General features: G+C 38.3%; 1 pseudogene across 1 annotated transcript; it reads left to right on the plus strand.

The window, feature by feature from the left end:
- The first annotated feature begins 8,769 nt into the window (after nucleotides 1-8,769).
- Nucleotides 8,770-11,061, plus strand: LOC147632718 (3-ketoacyl-CoA synthase 4 pseudogene; annotated as a pseudogene). The gene has a single exon (XR_015267226.1). The product of XR_015267226.1 is annotated as a 3-ketoacyl-CoA synthase 4 pseudogene (transcript).
- The last annotated feature ends 11,314 nt before the right edge of the window (nucleotides 11,062-22,375 follow it).

Raw genomic sequence — 22,375 nt, forward strand, 5'->3', positions numbered from 1 at the left:
GTGATGAGATGAAAATGATGTGATTGGATGAGAATAGGAATACATATGAAATGGATGTCAATTAAATAACATGGATTAATGTGGAACAATGTGGAAATACGAGAAATCGTTATAGAAATTGTATTTATGACAACCTGTTTTTATATGTCAAGAATGCTAGGGAAGGATTTTGACCGTCTATGAGGTCGTAGAGACCTAACTGATAAAGTTGCAACAGCTAACGAAGAGTAAATGGTGACGACATCTCGAGTAGCAAGGTCGACCGAGGTCTTGACCGGTACGGTGGATGAGGGACCAAGGAAGCGACCTATGAGTGAAGCGCTAGGTCACCTATGAAGGATCCTAGAGGGTACGAACCATACGGTGCTCGGGCTCTAGGTCGCCGACGATACCCACACATGCATCGAGGAAGACATTGAAACAAGGAGTAAGAGTTGTTTTCTGAATTCGGGCATGGATCTGGTTGATTGACCTTGCTGGTCCTCAACGGATGAGTCCATGGCTCTTTTATATGGATCCATTGGTTGATCTTGCTGATCTTCAACAGAGATTCCATTTTGATATGTCAATATATTTCCGGTTACTATGAGCTAGGAACTATCGAAAAGGCCCCTGAGTAAACAGGTGGTGAGCGTTCTGGATGCCAATGATGCCATAGGTACACCGATGAAGGAATGATTGGAAATTAGGATTCAACCGGAGATTTTGGAGGATTATGATCAGTGATACTATGGTTTCATTAAATGATTGTTTTAAAGACAAGTGATTATGTGAAAAAGGCAATTTCATATTGGGTGTGTAAGTGGTGTGACTAGTTTTAAGTTTGCATGAATATCCGGCTAGGAGGCCTGGAAACTCTATTCCCTAGTGTACCCGGGACAAAACCTAACCAGATTCTTAAATTGGATCCCATCACTACAGTGGTTGGGCGGTTGGCTAACCCACGGGACTGGATGTAGGTTAGACTGATGGATCCCTAAAATTGAGACTCAATTCTGTTATGGTACGATAGATGAAGTAAATCCCGGATAAAAATTATTCTATGGAAAAGAATGAACGGTTGTGCCTCTCAACAATGAAGAAAAAAGCATTGGTCTCTATGATGATCCAAGTGCAAGTCTTTTCCTTGATCTCACTTCTATGATACTTACGGGTTTGGTCAGATCAGTTCAGTTAGTTAAGGCTTTTGACTACGTTAGAGTAAAATTATCCTAGAGGAATCACCCGTGCTTTCCGAGCAAAGGGAAGTTTTCCCGGGTTCGATTTTGGAAGAACCGAGGGATTAGTCTCTTGTCATGATATCCATGGGCGAGGCCCCGAGTGAGGGACCCTACCCCACGCAAGAAGTGCTACTTCCGCTGCTAGCACCCCTGAATTCGTTGTGCGGTGGGGACAGGGATCTTTTAGCTAGTATCAAAGCAAATTGGCTAATGTGGATCAACCGAGAAGCCAAAAATGTCAAAAATTTATGAAGTAGCAGTAAAAGTTTATAATTGTGTGATGAAATTCATACAAATTGATATTCAGACTGAAATTCATAAATTAGTAATTGGGTCTTCAGATGGAAGTACCACAATTGCATGGAATCCCTGACTTGCTTGAGGCCTAGACATGATGGTATTTACCTTATAGTTCCAAGGACCGTGACTACCCGTATATACCGAGGGTATAACTGTAGCTCTTTACTGGTAGTATATACGAGTAAATCTAAGACTTGAAATTATAAGCATAAATGCTATCCAGATGATGAATTCGAATGTGGTTGATATGATTTTTAAATTCTAGTTGAGAAATGATGAGTCCATTTGCATTCTGATTGAAAAATGATGATTCCTGAATTTTGGTTGAAATGTAATAAGCTGAGCAAAACCACAATGAGGATGAATGTGACGAGTCCCTGTGATGATGTTCATAACTAAAATGATGGTAATGACTTCAGCAAATCACTATAAGATTAGTAGATTGTGCTGACAGATTCCTACTGTTAACACTTGACCCAGTGGATCAAGTTAAGGGATTTCAAATTAAAAATATGTATAATTGAAAATTCCCATGGAGGACTGTTTAGATAGAAATTTTGGTCTAATCGACCATTATTGTTATAAGGATTTGAATGATATGATCAGAGTGAATTGTTATCTGATGATGAGTTCTATATAAGGGATCTTTCAAGTTAAGGGATCTTTTTCCCAGGATTCTGTTGGGTTCACCAAACTATAAGGAACCCCAGAATCAGTTGGATCTTAAGGGAAAGAGTTGTCCTCTAATTTTGTGAGATGAGAACATCTCGCGTTTTTTAAGTGGGATAGGATGTAAGAATCCTCCCTCCAGCTTTTAAGGTGTGCAGGTATAAGAACCTCCCCTTCTAATTTTATAAATATTCCCCTCTCTGAAATAAAAGAAAGATCCTGTTTTACCCTGTTTTGGCCTAGAGGGAGAAAATGTCTAGAGGGAGGTAATTCAAAATTGAGATATTTTTGGATATAAAAATCCTCCTGGTGTCTAAAATGGTTTCCCCTGAATCAAAAATTCAAAAAGAACTTTCCAATGTGCAATTGGAATTAATTGAAAATAGGTAAAAAAGACCTTAGCCTAAGGGTCCAGATTTTCAAAAAAAATTAGATTGTGGTCCAATTAAGGTTCCTATGGACCAATAAGATTAATCCAAATGTAGGGAGGAGATAAATTGAAGAATAAAATAAAATCTCCCAAAAATGAGTAAATGCTCACATAAGATGAAGAGTTGACAAAGGACAAGGTTTATTAGTTAAAAAAGAAGAGATATTTAGCGGAAATGATGCATTTTTGACCTCGGTGTGGAGATCTCCCCTCATGAAGGAGGTGCCTATTTCGCATGTGTGGAGGAGTTTTAAACTCAAAAATAATGAGATATTTTTATCTCTCCTCTCTCCTGTTTCAACTAGATCCAAAAAGTAAGCTAAATTGACCCAAAAATGGTTTAAAATTGACCAAAATGAGTTGAAAAATTCTAGAATCAGTTTGCTTGGTTAGAGGCTCACTTTTTCCTATAAATAGAAGCCTCCCCCTTTGTAAAAGGTTAATAGTGTTTATGCATTGTTACTCTGCTCCTACCCAGAGCCAATTACATTGAATTTTCTTGATAGTGTTTATGCATTGTTACTCTACTCCTACCCAGAGCCAATTACATTGAATTTTCTTGATAATTCAATTGTTTTTGGCTTAATCCTCTCCAAAGTAATTGGTAGCCACTCTTGCTTCAAACAAGCATAGAATCCTCAATCCCTCAAGTCAAAGGAAAGCTTACAACTTCATGTAAGCTAAATTTTTCTTACTTTTTAATTTCAAATCTATGGTTTTCTTGATTTTCTTGTTTTATAGTTGATCAAAGCAAATTCTAATACTATGCCTTGATGAAAAGGCCTCCCCCTTCTCTTCTTTACAATTCAGCATTTCTTTATCCTAGAATGTTTAACAAAAATGTTAATTTCTTTTTTAATTGTTTACTCTCTTGGAAATTAAAAATTGTGTAGATTAGAGTCCTTTACGTCTAATTGGGTTAATTTAAATTGAAAATAGAATGTTAAAATTCAGAAATGGTCAGCCATACAAAGGAGGTTATGGCAAAAAATTTTAGAATTTTGTGAAAAAGACAGTTCATTTTTATTTTACGTCTAAGTGTATCATTAACCCCCATGAGACCATCTACATCAATAGACAACACTTATGTTAACTATCTTATGACTTTTAAGAATCATCCTATTGAAGATGCTAAATGTCCGATGCCAAAAAGGTTTTTATGTTCTTACTAAAATCTCATCCACTCATACTATCCATACAATTAAGGTTTATTGCAACTTGACTAAGAGGGAACGCGTCATAACCTCTATGGGGATGCCCATTATTGTATATTATGATATTTTATTTTGATGACCCTTTAATTTATAGCATCTACTAGGATTAATGTCTTTAATCACATGTGTGCACTAGTATAATATAGTCAGAATTAATGTGTTTAATCACATGTGTGCACTAGTATAATATAGTCAGAATTAATGTGTTTAATCAGTCGTGTGGAAAACCAACTAATATTATTTTGGATATATGTGATTATTAAGTGGTGGATTATGTGTTAATCACAGGTGGAACATGACCACTATAAGATATTTTGGAAGACATGTGAACACCTTTTATGGTTTCATATTTTGGCATCAATATTTTTGTAAAGCAAGGCCTCAAATCTTTATATATACTAATTAGTATTTTATACTTTTGGTAAGCCCAAGACTTTATATTTGTAGTTTGCTATATTTTTGTAGAGCTTTTACGCTCAAAAAATCAAAAGCAATTGTGCTTTTTTTTTTGGGTGTTATCTTTTTAAAAAGAAAGCTTTCTAATACATATAAATATGGGTGAGTGGTACAAGGGCCACATTCATCCATGGGAGATTTTACCCTATCTTGTGTCAATAGTGATCTTTTTCTTATTCTCTAAATCTCTAGTTTATTTTGTTTTGTTTATTAAGGTTTAAGATTTTAATTTGTGCAAGTCTATGTTGTGTTCTAATTTTTATGCTTTAGAATTAGAATTTCTTCTCTAAGTGTCTTAGAGATCCTGACAGTTATCCATTTAATATCCCCTTATCTAAGTACATATTTATCCCAAAAGAGTGAATTAAAAAACTCCTTCTTGTATACCCTTACATATTTTTGAGTGAACCCTTTGAGAAAAGAAATTTATTAGTTCCTTATTATTAACATATTAAAAATAATGTAAGTAATAATAAGGTCTTAGTTCCATAATTGGCTTGCATACTTCATTTCTAACATAGCAATGCACCCCTTTTATTGACTAGGAAATATATGACAATATGCTAAATAGTCAAAGGGGCCATCATAACTACAAGTTGCCAAGATGTGCTTTCTATTGACATTTAAGACCTCAATAGTCTATTTTGGAGTGAGGAAAATAAAGGGACAAATCTTATAATTATACATGGCATGTACACCTTTAAAGCACACCACCTCCACCACAACTACCAAAACCAAACTAGCACTATTTATTACAAGGGTTGTGGGTAGTTGCTTGCATTAAAACTCCACATATCAACACTATGCCCTCTTTAGAAAACTAGCATGTGAATGAAATGAGCTTGTAAGGTAGGGTGGTTGATGAATAATGACATCTGTATTATTGAGCCTTATTTGACGGGTAGTGGTATGCATTCTCAATTAGATCTTGGATGCATATGTTCCCCCCCTTCAAACAACATGTATACATAGTGTCTTTATGCACTAGCATCTAACGTAGTACAAACCTTTTCATTATCCATATTATATGTAATAATGCCCATGATCATTAGACAAGCATCTTATCCCTTTGAGTGCAATTGCCTTTTATTTTAATCTTTGGGGAAAATTGTGTGTGTGTTCTTTTTACAAAAAGCCTATTCACAATGTAACCTCACTTATTCTCACAAATGCCCTAGTTTACATCCACATGCCTTGATCAAACCTTTATGTTGATGTTGGAATGAGGTAGTAAATTTAAAGAAAGCAAGCATGTCACTTACTACTTTAAATAAGCAAATAACATGTACTCGAATGAAATCATTCCATATTCATAGGATTATTCTTTAACATGTAGTCCAATGAAAGCATTCCGTATTCATAGGATTATTCTATAACATGTAGTCCAATGAAAGCATTATGTGTTCCTTCTATAAACCTCTTTTATCTTGGTACTATATTGATGTGCAAACATAGCAAATAAGTAGAGAACCTAGAACATCTAAATAAAGTACACAATTTCAATTTAAAAAATGGCTTTATTATAGATAAGTAGAGAACATAGAACGCTTAAATAAAAAGACATTCTCATTTAACAATGCCCAAAATTACAGGCTTTACCAGCATGAGAACTCCTCAACATCACCCAATGTTAAAACCTTATATTCTAGTTGTAAAAGTATAGTTTCTTGTTACATAAGGGACCAAGTAGAGACAAAAAATGGATGGGCAAGTAAAACAAGATGGAAAGGGAGACTCTTAATTGATGCTCTACCATCCCCTTCCATTGGGGTTTTTTTTTTTGCGAGCTTTCCTTTACGAGCTTCCAAGAATATCTCATGAGCTTTTGAAACAAGGTTTGAAAAGCCCTTAGACCTTTTTTTAAAAGAAAAAATCATACAACACACATACACTTATAAGTCATCATATATTACCAATTTTCTTTCAAGTGCACAATTTGAGACTTTTGCCATCATAAATCAACTCAAAAGGCCCAAATATGGTAAAAATGATTGTAAGTTGGGTACCTTTCGATGAGTTTTTTTAATCGATTTTTTCAATATTCCTGTAGGACTTGAACCTGTGACCTTCAACTTAGAAGGTTGTTGCTCTATTCGACTGAGCTAAGGATGTTGTGCATTACAAACACTTCTAGTATAAGAGAATGATAGAACTGAAAGTTATGGGTTTTTCAATATGGTCAATGTGGTGATAATGACCGAAAGGAGGGTGGAAACTCACTCACAAGTTCCCCCCTGTGGCCCTTCCTTCCCTGGGGTCCACTCCCTCTCCTAGAGTCTGCGTAGAGAGGAAAATGGCTTGCTTTTCAGTGTAGTCAAGTAAAACTTGCTTCCCTTAAAGTTATTCTGTTTCGAAGGGCGTGACAAATGCATAGGCTCCTTGTGCTTTCCCAATTCCTAAAAGATAGGTAGGTGGTATGGGGCCGCTGACTTCTCTTCGAGGCTTTCCTCCTGTTGAAGATCTTGCTGGTGTTACCTGCGCGGCGGATGGTTGGGACCATATTTGAAATTGAAAAAAAAACTCATCGAAAGGTACTCATCAAAAGAAACCCAAGTTTACAATAATTTTACCATATTTGGGCCTTTTAAGTCTATTTATGTTAAAAGTCTATTTGGGCCTTTTAAATCTATTTATGTTAAAAGTCTGAAACTATACACTTGAAAAATAATTTATAATATAATGATGACTTATGTGCATATGTGTGTTAAAGAAAGGTATGGGAAGCCCTCAAAAGCAACCGTAAGTGCTGGATTTCTAAGTGCTCTTGATACTCATGTTTATAATCGCTTTTACCATATCTAGGCCTTCTAAGCCTATTTTTTAAGTTCAAATCATGAAATTTTACAATAGATAATTTTTTGTAATATAATGTTGACTTGTGTATATGTGTGTGTGTGTGTGTGTGTGTGTGTGTGTGTGTGTGTGTGAGAGAGAGAGAGAGAGAGAGAGAGAGAGAGAGAGAGAGAGAGAGAGAAGGTATGAGGGAGGATAGATTAGGTATGAGAGAGGAGAGAGATTAGGTTTGAGAGAGAAGACAAACAAGAAAGGAGAGAGAATAAGAAACTCTCCAAATTATTTAAAAATTTTAGAAATCTATAAGCTCGTTGTTTCTTGTCAAAAGCTCGTAAAGGAAGCTCGCAAAAAAATGACACTCGATCCATTGTAGGATTTTGCCATATCTTGGCAAAGGGTGTGGGTGGTTGATGGAGACCCTTAAAACTTTACCCTAGTACAGTACTTCTAGAAATCTTTTCCCTTAATTATTCTCTTCGAGACGAGGGTGTGGTGTACCCTAGTAGAAGCCTTTAATTAGTTAATAAAGGGTGTGGTGTACCCTAGTAGAAGCCTTTAATTAGTTAATAAAGAGTACTTCTAGAAATCTTTTCCCTTATTTATTATTTTCGTGTACTATGAAGATTAAGGGGATGCCTTCCAAAATTAGTGTGTAACTAACATGCCAATTGTTAGGAGGTATAACTAAGCCTCGAAAATTGTGAGGAAGTATATTTCCTTCTCCCATCAATTTTTATTTTTTTTGGGTATTGCGAGGGTTATTTTAGAGAAGGAATTGACTGACCACGTGCCATTAGGCATGCGGGAGAAGGGGGCGAGTATTGAACCCGGGTTGTTGGAGTGTATTTGGGAAGGCTCTTTATGACGTGTGAAGAAGTTGTAGGCCAATTTGTTTTGGGAAGGCTTTAATGAAACAAAATAGGTTTTTTGTCCCAACTGAGTTTGTGTAGTGGTCAAGCTTGTGACTTGTAACCTCTAGGCCAATTTGTTTTGGGAAGGCTTTAATGAAACAAAATAGGTTTTTTGTCCCAACTTAGTTAGTGTAGTGTCACCTCTAGGTTATGAGTTCAAGTCCCACTAGGCTCTCTCATGTTATAAAGGGACACCTATGCTCGCTTGATGTGTTTGGTTGCTCGGGCTCTTGCTCCTTGAACACTCGTATGACTCCTCCTCATCGGGGGTGGTGGATCACCCGAGATAGGAGGATCCATACAAGACCCCTCCGCTGTTCCAGCGCGCTCGACTCATCGCGGTGGTCATGGGGGATGCCTAATTCGTGGCTCTTGCCCGATGGTACGTGGCCCTTGCCCGACCATGATAATTGGCTAATTGTTGGAAGGGGAAATCGGCTCCACCCACTTGAGTGGGCCCCGGGTGTGTACACGAAAAAAAAAAGGTTTTGGATTTGTCTTTTCATGATGAGTATTTTGATCGGAAGAGAGGGTTTTTTAAAAAAAATTATTATCTACTCGTGAAAATCTCAAAAGGCTACAAAATGGTGTCATAAATAAGTAGAGGAAAATTCACGGGGGGTAGGTGTGGTACCTGCATTGGCTGGGGGTAGATGTGTGCACATCTACCATCTCCATTGGCTGGGGGTAGATGTGTGTGCTTACTTGTACCTCCTCTACCTCTTGACTCAGCTCTACTATATATCAGCCATGCCATGCCATGCCATGCCAACGATGGGCTTCTACTAAGCTTCAATTGCATCGAATAGCATCTTTCCAACACTCAGCTCCCATTGCATACACAACCTTTGCTTTGCCACCCCCACATTAGCAACCATGGAGAACCACTCATGGTCCTCAGCCATAGCTGCATGCCCCTGTCTCTCCTTATGGCCCCTATCCCCCATCCCCACAGCCTTTGTGGTCATCATCCTCACCTTCTGCATCTACAAGGCAAGTTCTCGAGCTGTTTACCTTGTTGATTATGTGTGTTACACCCCCCCCTCCACATATAGGGTCCCTTCTAGCACATTCATGGAGCACTCATCCCTCATGGGCTGTTTCGTTGAGAAAAGCTTGCAATTCCAGCAGTTGATCTTGGAGAGATCAGGTCTAGGGGAGACCACAGCTTTGCCCATGGCTTTGAGGTACTTGCCACCAAGGCCTAGCATGCTCTATGCTAGGGAGGAGGCAGAAATGGTCATCTTTCCTGCTCTGGAGAAGCTACTTGCTCACACTGCCGTCCAGCCGCGAGACATCGGCATCTTGGTTGTGAATTGCAGCGCGTTTACTCCCGTGCCCTCCCTATGCACCATGGTCATCAACAAGTTCAACATGAGAAGTGATGTGAAGAGCTACAACCTCTCTGGCATGGGGTGTAGTGCTGGGGTTATCTCACTCTCCTTGGCCAAAAGCCTGCTGCAAGTGCATTCCAATACCTATGCTTTGATCATCAGCACTGAAAACATTACCCAGAATTGGTACAGTGGGAACAGGAGGTCCATGATGATACCCAATTGCTTGTTTAGAATGGGGGCTGCAGCCGTCCTCCTCTCAAATAAGAGCGCGGATGCACGGCGATCTAAATACAAGCTCAAGCACATAGTGAGAACCTGCACAGGTGTAGACCACAAGTCCTACACATGTGTTTTCCAAGAGCAAGATGAGGAGGGCAACTGTGGAGTTACTTTATCAAAGGACCTTACTAAGGTTGCTGGTGAAGCATTAAGGCAAAACATCACCAAGCTTGGCCCATTGGTGCTGCCATTATCAGAGCTTTTAGTTTATGTCTTCACCGAGATGATGAGGAAGAGGATTAAAGCTAATCATAAGGTTAAGCCTTATATTCCTGACTTCAAAAGGGCATTTGATCATATCTGCATACATGCAGGCGGGAGGGCCGTCATTGATGAGCTAGAGAAGAGCTTAAAATTGAGGCCAGATCAAGTGGAGGCATCCAGGATGACCTTGCATAGATTTGCAAATACTTCATCTTCATCCATATGGTATGAGCTTGCCTACCTCGAGGCCAAGGGTAAGATGAAACCGGGCCACATCGTCTGGCAGATCGCCTTCGGTAGCGGCTTCAAGTGTAACAGTGCTGTCTGGCTTGCCTTGCCCCCAAGTTCATGTAAACAAGGAGGCCAACATAACCCGTGGTTTGAATGTATCCATCAATACCCCATCACCCCGCCTTGTTAACCTTAACCACCCATCATTAGCTCTTCTTAGGACACAATCCCCCTTATGGGCACCCATCATTAACTCTTAATAGCACATAATCCACCCATCATTAGCTCTTATTAGCACACAATCCTGCTTACTAGCACCCATCAATACATAACGCCTATTGCTAGCACCCATCGTCAGACCTTATTAGCACATAATCCCTCTTATTAGCATCCATCATTAGCTCTATTAGCACATAATGCCTCCATAGCACCCATCAGATGTCATTCACTGTATCAATGAGCGCCCCATCACCCAATTATAATTAGCACCCATCATTAGCTCTTTGAACCCATGTTTAGCTTAATCAGGACCCATATTGTACTTTTCCACCGCCATCATTGTTAGAATTAGCTTCCTCAACCACCAGCATTATCTTCTTCAGCCCACGATTAGCAGTGGCTTTCATGCATTTCAGCAGTGGTTTATGATTAATCAGCTTCACGAGGCTGATTACCAATTGGTTTTAGGGCTTCAACACATCAGCTTAATTCTGGCTCATTAGCAGTGTCTTTCAATCCGTAATCAGCAATACAAGGCTTATTAGCAGGTGGTTAATACGCCTCTTCAAAGCATGACCAACTTAAAAGCTTCAACCCATATATAACCTGATCAACAGTGATTAATAAGCTACGTTAACAAATAATCAGATTTCGCTTAATTAAGCTTAATCAGCAAGATTAAGCAGTGGGTTATAAGCTTCTAAGTGGTTTTCATTATGTGGTAAAACCCAAATTGTTATGAATATCAACTTTTGAGTCGATGTTTCTCATAAATAATTAATTTCATAATTATTTTATATTTTCCCTAACTTGCAATAATAAATCACGTATCAGTAGTGTAATAATATCATACTTGAAATTCTTGTACATCAAGATTATTTTAAATACCCAATGCAGTAGTATAGTGAAACCATAACTACATTAACATAAACCTTTATAAAACTTAAATTTAATTTTGTGTTTGCAATCTTTTAATATCAATGTGTAAATATTTAATATAATGCTTTACTATTTTAATAGATTACTTTAATACTGTACATGTCAATTACAATGAGAAATATGGTTAAAAAAGTTTTAATTTAATTTATATTCAATATAGTAAAAAGTATTTTAAATAAATTTAATATAATGCTTTACTATTCTAATAGATTACTTTAATACTGTACATGTCAATTACAATGAGAAATATGGTTAAAAAAGTTTTAATTTAATTTATATTCAATATAGTAAAAAAAGCATTTTAAATAAATTTACAACTAATAATGAATTGATTGAAAAGCAACTTCATAGAACTCCCATGTAAACAATTAATAATTAACAACAGTCAAAGCCTCAATTGCTGAAATGAACTAGCAACCCAATAAACCTGCAGAGAAAGAGGAGAGACTACCGGAGAAGCATCTGCTGGTGGCAGACGAGCGGCGCAGAAGACATTATGTTGAGTTTATTTAAAAATAATAATAAAAAAGAATTTCTAATGTTTAATAAACCTTACCCTCTCTTAAGAGGCTGTTCACATGGGAACCAAAGAAAAAGTGCCTACGAGCTTCATTCTTTACATTCCATCGGTGCAAACTAGATTGATGGCTAGGTCACTAAGGAAATGTTCATTAATATCATATCTTATGCTTGGGATTTTGAAATTTTGTGTTCTAGGGGGAGAATTACTCCAAAAGCGTGTACACAAAAACCATTGCAAAAGCGACCGCACGCGAGAGTGAGTGTGAAAATGAAGAGAAAATTCCTTGTAAAATCTTGCACCAAATAAGTATGCAAGCATAGTTGTGCATAAGCAAAGCATAAGTGGCAAAGAGCACGAGGCCTACACCAATGATAACATCACGAAAAAGACAACACCAAGTGATGAACACTCCAAGCATCAAGAAGAAAAACAAGGACACAACATCGACATCAAAGAAAGGAAGAGAAAATCACGAAAAACAAGCAAGTAACAAAGCAAGCTACCAACCACTACCCTAACCTAAATCATATGTTGTAAAAGCCACCAAATGAGTAGGCAAATTGATATGTTTTGAGAACACTTGACTACCAGAGAGTAGCCACAATAGCACCGTGGGTAATTGTGGTTGATGGAACATATAACTCTATCATTAACATCATGTCCATATATGGATACCATGTTAATGATTCCCATTATCATGCTAATGATGGACTGCATAATTTAATCACTAACGTGGTGTTCATGGATGGACCATGCCTTCAATATTTTGGTTGAAGCACTAGGCCATGTAAATTCTTGTTAGAACTCATGTAACCCTCTACTTTAAATGGTTTGTGTATTGTTTCTTAAATTGGGTCTAGTACATTAAAAATGGAATTTTCACAACTATGCAAGATATGGTCTTAAATGTTCTATGCATTGTTTTTTTTAAATTGGGTCTAGTCCAGTGAAAATAAAAAATCGACAAATATGCAAGATATGGTCTTACTTCATTTAGAATTTTAAGATAAAGAGAATTAAATTCAATGTGTACATGATTAGAGTATAATCATGGAACCTACGTTACTTCATAAGCTAGGTTGAATAGAATTTTGTAATATAATCATCTTTATTTGCGAGGGAAGAGCTTTAAAAATATAATCATGTTTTTTACAATGGAAGAGTTTTATAAATAACTTATCATGAAAATTAAGCATGTGAAGTATTAATGATAGAGCATGAAAAAAACCCCACACAACCATTACTATGTTTCTATGGAAACCTAGGTGAATGTAGAAAAACCTCAACTATCAAACCTTAAATTAATTTTCTTGCCTCTTAATGGAAAAAATGGTGTGCAGCCTAACACTACACATGAGGGACCATATCTAGTGTTTTTTAATTTTCTTCAAGTTGTATGGAATGATTTTCTCTCGTCTTAATGGAAAAAATGATGTGTGGTCTAACACAACACATGAGGGACCATATCTAGTGTCAACCGACAACACTACACATGATCGACTATCCCTATTGTTTTTTTCCCTTGAAGTTACATGGAATGAAACATATGCATCCACAATGCTAAAGGAACATTCGACAAAATGGCAAGGAGGGAAGGAGCTATGGAAGAGGTCACCTCAACCTCTATAACTTGGCTGTTTGCAAGCTAGAGGAGAAGAAGGAGAAGCTAACTAGTGTGTGTGTGTGTGTGTGTGGAGAGAGAGAGAGAGAGAGAGAGAGAGAGAGAGAGCATCATACACCAAGAAAACACACCAACAATCCAAAATCATGATAAGCAAGAGAAAAAAAAACATGGAAGCTATCAACCCCAAGAGAAAAATCAAGAAGACTCAAACTCAATTATGAATAATGATATTTTCATTTTTCTCATTATTGAAAATAGCTAAGGTACATAGCCTATATTTGCAATGTCTAGCTCCTTATGGATTGTCTTGGGGCACCCAACAAGCTAATGGATCCATCCTTGGCTCTAAGTATTTAAAAAAACCATCTTAGCTAGCAATTCACAAGTCATAGGCTTGGCTAGATGCCATAATCATATAGGTGTTAATAAGCGCTTATAGCACACTTATTAGAAGAGGTTACAAAAAAGGCATAACTACGCATCAAAGGTAATGTTAAGTAATGTGGCTAACATACCCCCCCTCTAATAAAGATTTCATCCTCGAAATCCATGAGGCATTGTAGAGAGTTTTTGGTACAATAGGTAATGTTAAGTAATGTGGTTAACATGCCCCCTCTCTAATAAATATTCCATCTGCGAAATTCATGAGGCATTGTAGGGAGTTTTTGGTACAACAAGTTGTAGTGGTGTGGGTAACAAAGTGAAATTATGACTTTACATACATACTAATGGTTTGTTGGTGGAAAGACCTATAAGAAGGCATCCAAAATATTTCCATCTTAGACATTTCCTCAAATGTTGTGAGACACTAGATAACTAAACATGACAACCAAATATCCCAAGACCTATGGGAGAGAGTTGGCCCTTTGTTGATATGCCATTGTCGCTTGGATTGGATGCACTTGTGGATCCCATAATCATATAGATGTTTGTTAAGCACTTAGCAACGATTACAAAATATTACAAAGTGAAACCATGCATGAAAGGTAATGCTAACTAGTGTGGTTAACATAAGTTCCCCCTCCCAAATAAAGATTCCATCCTTAAAATTGATGAGACATTCTAGAGAGTTACTAGTAGTAGAACATGTTCTAAGGGCTAAAATTTTTGAAATGTAACTTTCCATCCTTAAAATTGATGAGACATTATAGAGAATTACTAGTAGAACAAATTCTAGTGGCTAAAAAATTTGAATTGTGACTTTTCATACTCAATGGTTTGGTGGAAAGACATGGTAAGATGCCTATAAGACCATCTTAAACATGTTCTCAAATGTCATGAGCTGCTGTCACCCTTGCAACCACCACTAGGACATGGTAGTAATGCATCAAGATGTAGAATTGTCCCTTTATTGATATTAAATGTCATCCCTTGAATTGAATTCTGCACATGCGGATCCCAATAAAAACTCGATGATGAGAAGGATGATAAGCTGCAATAATAAGCTACTTAAAGAGAACCAAATTGTGATTCGTGATGGTAGGATTTGGGAGGACATGGTATATGAATTCAGAAACTTCCACATCATCCACAACATCCATGCCTCATTGATGATTTGTGGTGGGTGCAAAGGCTTGAACCATGGAAAATCATATTGAAGCTTTGGGTTCTTCTCTTGTTATTCCTAAAACAAATCTCATGCTTGAAGCCACTTGATAGGAAAGGATGTAGTTTGGAAACGGCATGGTGCTATAGTATAATTTCTAGTAGCCTTTGGTAGGTGGGTTGAGTGTGCATTTAATAGGCCTTATGATGGCATTTGGCCCCCTATTTCTTTGGGTGAGCATTGGGCCACGGTTCTTGTGTGCGGAGAAGATACTTATGGAGGAGATCTAGATCCACACATTTTGGGTTTCTAGGAACTCCATTGGGGGGAGATTAGAGTGGGAGTGGGTTGATGGGTGATGGCGAGGATACCTAGTGAGGAAAGGGGCTAGGGTGGTACTACTTCAGTGGAGCTTAGGGGGGGGGTTAGGAAAAGTGGAGGGGAGATCAAGCTTTGGACATCTCCTAGCTTGAGCTCTTATATTTTGCGTGGGAGAGGGGAGGTAGATGAGAGTGGAGTGGGTGATGGAAGTGGTGAGGAGGCCATGGAAAGGGTGGATGGTTTTTCCAAGAGTGGGTGTGAACAAAGGGAGTGTCAATGAAGATGATCCATCCATCTACTAAAAATAAAGCTCCATATACACCTTTAGTGGTGATATCTAGGGTAGTGGAATGGAGGGTATTTCATAGTTTTAGAATGGAGGGTATTTCACAGTCAGCAAAATAGTTGTCAGATTAGGAGCTATAAGACTAGATCAGTGGGGATTTTAGTCTTTTTAGGGGTGTGTGAGTGGTAGAGGACAGAGGTGAGGAAGTCTGGGTCAGGCATGAGTTAGATCATGGTCAGCAGAAGGGTTCTTATAGGTTCAATAAGGGTCTAAATCAAGGGAAGGCCCTAGAGGATTGGAGGGTCTGGAAACAAGATTCTCATTAACTATCAGATTACAGCCAGATTATAGTTAGATGGGATCAATTTAGGTCAGCTAAGGGGTTAGGGTTAAAGTTTAGACCTGTTCAAAGCTAAATCTGACCCAAGAGGACATTTTAATGAATTAACTGATTTAGATTAGGAGGGTTGAGGTGTCAAACTCATTTAGTAGAGGTTCAGTGGTGGATGGTTGTAGAGCTGTTGGGGTGTCTAGTGCTAGATGTTTTCAGTGATTTTGGTGCTATAAAGGCAATTGTGATTTCTCTTCCCATGTTTTGGTGCCCCCACTGAGGACCAAAACGTTCTTATTTAGGGATTTAATCAATACATTGGAAACCACTTGGAGATCAACTATGGCTAGAGCAGGATACCAGTTATTTTAAAGGAGAAAAAGGTGAATATGTAAACCAATTCTTGAGGAGCATTGAGTTGGTAGCCCTTAGTAACAATAGAGATGAAGATTCTTACAAGCTGAGAATGGTGGGATTATTGTTGGAAGGTACAGCCAGAGAATGGTATGAAGATGTTGCTATAGATGGTGACAAAGGAGATTGGGATAGGTTGAAGGGAGCATTAAGAAGGAGATATGGAAAAGTGGACAGCCTTGAAGACCCTTGGAGAGAGTTGAGTAGGTTGTATCAATGGGAGGAAGAAGAAATTACAGGTTTTGTCAATAGACTTGAAGCAGTTTGGAGGAGAATTCTGAGGGTTCTAGGAGAAAATCAAGTGCCACCAGACTTTTTGAAGAAAGACGGGTTTATAGGATTGTTGTATGGAAGTATTAAAGAGAAAGTGGAGCTTAAAGATCCAAATGCTTATGCAGAGCCAGTGAGATTGGCTACAGAGAAATGGAAGAAGAAGATGAGGAACAAGAGTTGGCAAGAAAGGAAAGGAAAGTAAGTAGGCATGTAGTAGAGCCATTCCCTATGGATGTTCATGTGGAAAGAGAGCCCCATGTGGAGGTTCCAAGGGTTATAGAGCCAATTAGAGGGCAGGATGGGCTTCATCCAAGAGATCCAAAGGTTGAATAAATAGATTGGGAATCTAAATCTTGGTATGGAGGTGAAACAAAACCAAACAAGGAGACCTCAAGGGGAGAGGCAACCAAGGAATAGAATGGATCGGGTTCAGTGTTATACTTGTGGAGAAAGGGGTCATATAGTGCAACCTTAGTGTCCTCAACCAAGAAGGGAGACAAGAAGAATATATCCCATTATTCAAAGACCAGAGGGTAATAGGGATGCTGTTAAAATAGGAATGGAGGTAATGGAAATCAAGTTCCTAGACAGGGACAAGTGCAACCTCAAATACCTTTGGGTAATGTGAATATTATTGAGCCAGTTGCGGAAGAGGAAGGTGAGTCAGCTATGCTGGCCCAACAAAAGGACAAGGATTAAAAGATCACAATCTGAAGATGCAGGTAGGGAGACAAGAGCCAAGAAGATGCAAGAGAAGGGGAAAGCAACCATGGAAAAAGATAAATCTAGCAAACAAGGAAAGGCTAGAGCTAGAAGGAGGAAGATTGGTATGGATGATTTTCCCATTGGGAGAGGGTTATTCCCCTTACAGTCTCTTGTCTGATGTTAAACAGAAGAAAGCTGATATCACTTATGATCATCTTTTGCACAGCTGAATTCCAGCATAAGGAGATAGTGGCACAAGCTTGCAAGTGTTAGGAGAGCCAGAATTAGAATGTCAGAGGCTAATGTGGTTCAGCTGAAGAAGGTTTCTGATATTTTATCTATTGTGGATGTCTAGTTTCCTGGCAGGAAAGTCAACAAGGTTTATATTGATAGAGGAGCCCAAGTGTGTCATAACAAAGGAGGCCATGTATGATCTTGGGTTGAAGGTGACAGGGAAGTCTATTTTTAGTGTTAAGATGACCAATAGCTCAAAGGTAAAATGTCTTGGTGTGATTAAATATTTGGAGTTGAATGTGCTTGGGCAGAAGGTAATGATAGATATGCATGTTATACTAGTAAGGGTTGGGGCATACCCCATCATTTCAGGGAGACCCTGGCTGATTGCTATGAAGTCTAGATAGGATTGGTATAGGGAATGACTTATTTGTTGAAAGACGTAAAGAGAAGAGAATAAGGTATGGTGACAGGGAAGTCTATTTTTAGTGTTAAGATGACCAATAGCTCAAAGGTAAAATGTCTTGGTGTGATTAAATATTTGGAGTTGAATGTGCTTGGGCAGAAGGTAATGATAGATATGCATGTTATACTAGTAAGGGTTGGGGCATACCCCATCATTTTAGGGAGACCCTGGCTGATTGCTATGAAGTCTAGATAGGATTGGTATAGGGAATGACTTATTTGTTGAAAGACATAAAGAGAAGAGAATAAGGTATGGTTTGAAGACAGAAAAAATTCTGGAGCTTGGAGAGGAGTTAGAAAAGGACACAGGGGTTAATTCAAACTCTATGGACAGTTATGATGCCTATTCTACAAAATCTTCAAATGAAGTTGATGATGACCTGCGTTTGGATCAAATCTTGTTGGAGCTGGATGTGGCATGTGTGGAGTGCATGTAAGCAAGGTGAAAGATTTTGGTAGGGTTGGTCATAGGACTGAGCAGAACCATGTTCAAGATATAGAGCCCAATGTACCAAAAGTAGAGTTGATGGAGATGCTTGCTAGTAACTTAACTAATGAAGAGAAAGAATAGTACAGGGATTTATTTAATCCAAAGATGTTTACCAAGGATTATAATCAGATGAGCAGAACATCAAGTGTACTTCATGAGATTAAACTAAAGGAAGGGGTAAAGCCAGTGGTCTAGAAGATGAGGAGGCTGGGTATTATTCAGAGGTAGGTCTTGGAAATGGAGGTCACTAAGTTGTTACAAGCTGGTTTTATATATCTAGTTGATGATGTAGAGTGGGTTTTCCTTGTAGTCATTGTGCCAAAGAAGGGTCATAAGTGGAGGGTTTGTGTGGATTACAAACCTCTCAATGCAGCCCATAAAAACCTCTCAATGCAGCCCATAAATCATTATCCTCTCCCATTCCAAGATGAGATATTAGACCAAGTTGTTGGGCATGAAAAATATTCAATTTGTGATGGATTTAGTGGTTATTTTCAAATGAAGATAGCCCTAGAAGACCAGATTTATTACTTCTTGGGGGGTGTTCTGCTATACAGGGTTATGCCCTTTGGGCTTCTGCATGCATATGCCAATTTTCAAAACTGGATGGATAGAGTTCTTGGCCCCTATATTGGATGCTTTTTCAGAGTTTTTATGGATGATTTATGTGTGTTTAGTGATATATGTGGAGAAGCTAGACATAGTGTTTAAAGAACTTGATGAAGATGGAGCCTAGCTCAATCCAGCTAAGTGCAGATTAGCAAGGGCTAGGGTAGTCCTTTTGGGTCATGAAGTTAGTGAGAATGGTATAGCACTAGATCCTGCAAAGGTGGGAAGTTTGTTGGAGATGGAAAGTTCAAAGTCCACCAAGGAGCTGATAAGCTTTGTCCAGAAGCTCAGATATCTATCTAAATCTTTTTGTATGCTTGCATAGCATGTCTATCCTTTAAAGAAAGCTAGTCAATAGGATCCTTTTGATGAGTGGAGTCAAGTAGAGGAGGATGCTTTTGAAAATATTAAGGATCTGTTGTCTACTCTTCCTATCATGATGTCCCCAGATTGGAGCCAGGTGTTCTATTTGAGCCTTAGTGTTGGACAACATGCAATAGGTGCAATACTGATGTAGAAAGGTACCATGTAGTCATACATGAGGCCTTTTTATTACATCAGAAGGACAATGGGTGATGTTGAGAGTTCATGGCATGAGGTTAAGCTACCGATTTGGGCTCTTGTTTATGCTAATAAGAGACTAAAGTCTTATTTGATTTACAGATCTTTTGTGGTACTTACCTCTTGCAGTCTTTTGCCTCATGTGATGAGATACCCAGGTGATGACCCAAAGGTGCAAAGGTGGATTATGGCACTTCAAGAGTGTTATATGAGCTTCTTCAAAGAGGATAGTGTTATATGAGCTTCTTCAAAGAGGATAGTGTGAGGGAACACATGGCTGATATGCTCACTTATAGATAAATTCAAGTAAAGACCAAATCTTAAAGATGTTCAAAAGAAGATTGTACCAAATCCTAACTTACATGAGAAGTTGTAGGGCATTGAGGGTATATTGTTTTTTGACGGCGGAGTGTTTAAGAAAAGTGCTGGAAAAGGAGTAGCAAGGTTTGTCTTTGTTAATGACCAAGGAAAGGAGTTATGGTCTACATGTCAAGAGATAGAGATAAAAAGCAATAATGAATTTGAGTATTCCAGTTTGTATTTGGGTCTTGAAGAGTGCAACAAAAGGAGAGGAGTGAAAAGGCTGATCATTAAAGGAGATGCCATGCTTATCATCAGGCAAGTGCAAGGGACATGGAAAGTCAACAAAGATGGGATGAAATGCTAGTTGTCAAAGGTAAGAAGGCTTCTTAATAGATTTCAAGCTTTTCAAACATGGCATGTATCCAGGGATGACAAACAAAAGAGCCCATGAGTGGCAGAATAGGTCTTTATCAAATATATGCATGCGATAAGAGTCTAGGAGCCTTTATATCAAGGTAGGGAATTACTTCATGAGGAAGAGCATGTTCTTCATATAGGGTTTCCAAGAAAAACTTTGGATGCTTCAAAGAGGAAAGCAATAGTCAAACGAGCCATGAGATATGTTCTGATTGGTGATTGCTTGTATCACAAAGCGGTTGATGGTGTTCTGAGAAGAGTTCTTTGTCATGATAAGATTCAGGATTTCCTGAAGGCCTGCCATGAAAAGGGATGTGGAGTTCATTATGGGGTTGATATCACGAAGAGGAAGGTTTTGTCAGCCAAGTTTATATGGCCAAGCATGCTCAGAGATATTAATCATTGGTGTAGGAGTTGTCATGAATGCCAAGCATTTCAAAAAAGAGTGTTGATGCATCATATTTTGAGTTTTGGATTTTTTGAGAAGTGGGGAATGGATGTGATAGGGCCTACAAGCAACATTATATTATCATTATAGTGGATTATCTCACTAGATGGACAGAAGCCAAGGCAACAAGCAATGCTACAACAAAAAAAGTGTGTAAGTTTCTATATGAAATGATTTGCTATCATTTTGGAGTCCCTTTAGAGCTGGTGAGACTAATTAGGGAAGAGAGTTTAGAGCTAATGTGATAAAGGATCTTGCCAAGATGCTAAACATAAAGCACAGGTTCACTACCCCTTATCATTCCCAATGCAATGGACTTGTGGGGAAAGCTCACTAATGATGTTTTACAAAAGTTGTTGTTCAAGCTTGTGGAAAAACATCCCAGGGATTGGGATATGTACTTGAATGGGGCTTTGTGGGCATATAGTGTGTCAAAAAGAATGCTAGATGGTTTACTCCCTATCATCTAGTATATGGTGTGAGTGTGTACTACCTATCAACATCATGCTCCCTTCCCTTGATTTTATTTTGCAACATAATTTAGCACAGGTGGGACAGGACAAGCAGAGATGGACCAACCTACATTCACTTTTGATGGATAGGGATGAAGCCATCAGATGGTATATAAAAAGACTAGTCAGAAGATAATTGAAGCCTTCAATGAGAAGTTGGGTAGCAAAGATTTAGAGAAAGGAATGCTAATCTTGAGGTATAATAGTGCCCTTGATACCACTTTTCAAACCAAGTTCAGAGTGAAGTGTGAGGGTCCTTATGTTGTTCATGAGGTATTCTCTAATGGGAGCTATCAGTTAAAGGACCTGGATGGCAGGATGCATCCAAGCAGGGTCAAAGACTTAAGGTTAAAGCCATACCACATCAGAGTTATGTAAAGCAGAAGAAACAAAGTGAAATACTTTCAACTTGAAAGTGTTTCACCATGGGGTTGGGGAAAATATGTGAGAGGTTTTATGAGCCTTGTAGAACCATGGCATAAACAAGCCTAGAGGAGGAGAAGGCACATTGTAGAAAGTTGGTGTGAACAAATTCTAGCCAAAATCTTGGTGTGTAGTGGACATAATATGAAAAAAGTAAATATGAAGGCCATGTAATGGCTAGGAGGGAAAATGCGCATGGGGATATGGGCATACCCAAAAGATTTTCATGATGAATTAACCGTGCATGGAGAGCATGGAGCAACATGTGGCTGTTTACTGGTACGAAGGTAAAAGAAGGAATGTGCTTATTTTTTCTAAGAGGGGGAGGGGGGGTCCTTTTAGGAGCGCAAAACATGTTGAGAATCATGGATCAAGCTCTCCTACTTGCACAACATCTATCTAATTAGATTCTAATCCTACTCTAATGACAACATAATTAACATGACTAATCTAAGATGGGTGATACCTAAGTGAACTCATGATAAGTGAATTAGACTCCAAGATAGATTAACTTGGACACATAGAGAAACTTGAGATAGGTCCAAGTGATATAATTTATTGCTTGAAATGGCCCCCTTTTATATAAGGAGGTACACCCTTGGGTTTGTAAATCAATGTGGGATAAATCTCTTTGCTCTCATGTGGCTGCATGCTATGCTTTGCACTTTCTTGGCTACTCATTCTCCCT

Source organism: Cibotium barometz, chromosome 13, assembly GCF_041138505.1.
Source record: "Cibotium barometz isolate CiBa-2024 chromosome 13, ASM4113850v1, whole genome shotgun sequence".
Lineage (NCBI taxonomy): Eukaryota > Viridiplantae > Streptophyta > Polypodiopsida > Cyatheales > Cibotiaceae > Cibotium > Cibotium barometz.